Raw genomic sequence first — 1934 nt, forward strand, 5'->3', positions numbered from 1 at the left:
CAACATCCAATAAAGTAAAAACAAAAGCCACAAAAATCCATATGGTCCAGGATGGAGCAATAAAACTTTTCCTTCCAGCTTTGTTTGCTTTATATATCCATTAGCTAAATTCCTACCACACAAGAAGCACAATGCCTTTTTCATCTCTTTGTGCTGAGCAATGAGAGTAAAACTGAAAGATACACAGTATTCACCCTACATACTTTCTTTGACATTTCTGCATTAAGCCAAGATGAATATAAACAAAGACAGATGTCCATAATCATAATGTCAAGTTATGTTTTCATTAATTCTTCTCAAAGGCAAATAATGTTGCACATTATAGTGGGGGATGATGAAAATTATACATTCCTTAAACATGTCATATAAAGCCCCATGGGCTCCAGTATGTTTTGAAATGAAGCATTATCTTAACGACATGATTTCCTATAAATAGTGTGACATAGAAACTTTTAAAATAAGTGATATTTTTTAAAATAAAGTTTTAATCTAATCATTGACTTTGCTGAAAATTTAAGGATCTAAAGATCTCTAGGTAAAGATCATGTATCAATGCATGCATACTAAGTCACTTCAGTCATGTCCGACTCTTCATGACCCCCATGGACTGCAGCCCACTGCAGCTCCTCTGTCCATGGGATTCTCCAGGCAAGAATACTGGAGTGGGTAGCCATTCCCTTCTCCAGGGGGGTCTTCTCAACCCAGGGATCAAACCAGCATCTCTTAAGTCTCCTGCACTGGCAGGTGGGTTATTTACCACTAGCACCACCTGGGGAGCACCATGTATCAATACAAATTCTTTTCAATAGACATTTGTGGCATATAGTCATTTTGCATTCCCAATTGTAAAGGCTTTCGGATCTGTGCATTGGCCTTGTATCTCTGACTGCCTCACAAGCTTTTATGAATAAGCTTCTAGTGACAAACATGATACTTTGTAATTTTGTAGTTGTTGATGCTATTGAAGGCTATTATTTTTCACTAAAAAATGGGAAACTGGGAGACCTAGTGTTTAATGAGTGTCGATTATCTACTATAATTTCCACCTTGCTTACAATATTTTCCAAATTCTTTTAATTAATTAGTTAGTTACAGAGTATTAACAAGAGTGACTCAGCCGTCACTGTTATTCATAGTCATATTCATATTCATATCAATGATTAATTATGAACCACTTGTCTTTTATTTAACCTCAGTGAGCTTAGTTATTTTGGAGTCCATGGTAAAACACTCCTTTAAATCCAATTCTCTTGCTCATTTCAACAGCACATATATGCTAAAATTGGGGTGATACAGAGAAGATTAGCATGGTCCCTGCACAAAGATGACAAAACTTCATGAAATGTTCCAAATTTGAGGGCATATATCGAGATAAAATTAAAGAAGAAACGTGTACCTCTATGTTCATAGCAGCACTATTCAAAACAGCCAAGACATGGAAACAAACTAAATGTCCATTGACAGATGACTGGATAAACAAAATATGCTACATATATACATGGATTATTATTTAGCCATAAAAGAATGACATAATGCTGTGTGCAGTAATACATGGACCTGGGGATTATCATCCTAAATGAAGTAGGTCAGAAAGACAAATGCAGTGTGGTGTAACTTATAAAATATGACACGTGAACCTATCTCACTGACTCAGAGAATACCACTTGTGGTTGCCAAGTGGGAGGTGGGGGTGGGGGTGGATTGGGAGTTTGGGATTAGTAGATGCACACTATTATATACAGGATGGGTAAGCAACAAGGTCCTGCTGTATTGCACAGTAAACTATATTCGCTATCCTGTGATAAACCATAATAGAAAATAGATTAAAAATAATCTAAATAGATGTATAAGTGAGTCACTTTGCTACAACACAGAAATTAACACACCATTGTAAGTTAACTACAATTAAAAAATAATTCTGATCTCTGTCTTCA

The 1934-nt window shown here is 35.9% G+C and overlaps 1 pseudogene; it reads left to right on the forward strand.

Annotated features, from left to right (window-relative positions):
* The first annotated feature begins 1256 nt into the window (after positions 1-1256).
* On the forward strand, positions 1257-1357 carry LOC133258686 (U6 spliceosomal RNA; annotated as a pseudogene).
* Positions 1358-1934: the final 577 nt, after the last annotated feature.

Source organism: Bos javanicus, chromosome 12, assembly GCF_032452875.1.
Source record: "Bos javanicus breed banteng chromosome 12, ARS-OSU_banteng_1.0, whole genome shotgun sequence".
Classification (NCBI taxonomy): domain Eukaryota; kingdom Metazoa; phylum Chordata; class Mammalia; order Artiodactyla; family Bovidae; genus Bos; species Bos javanicus.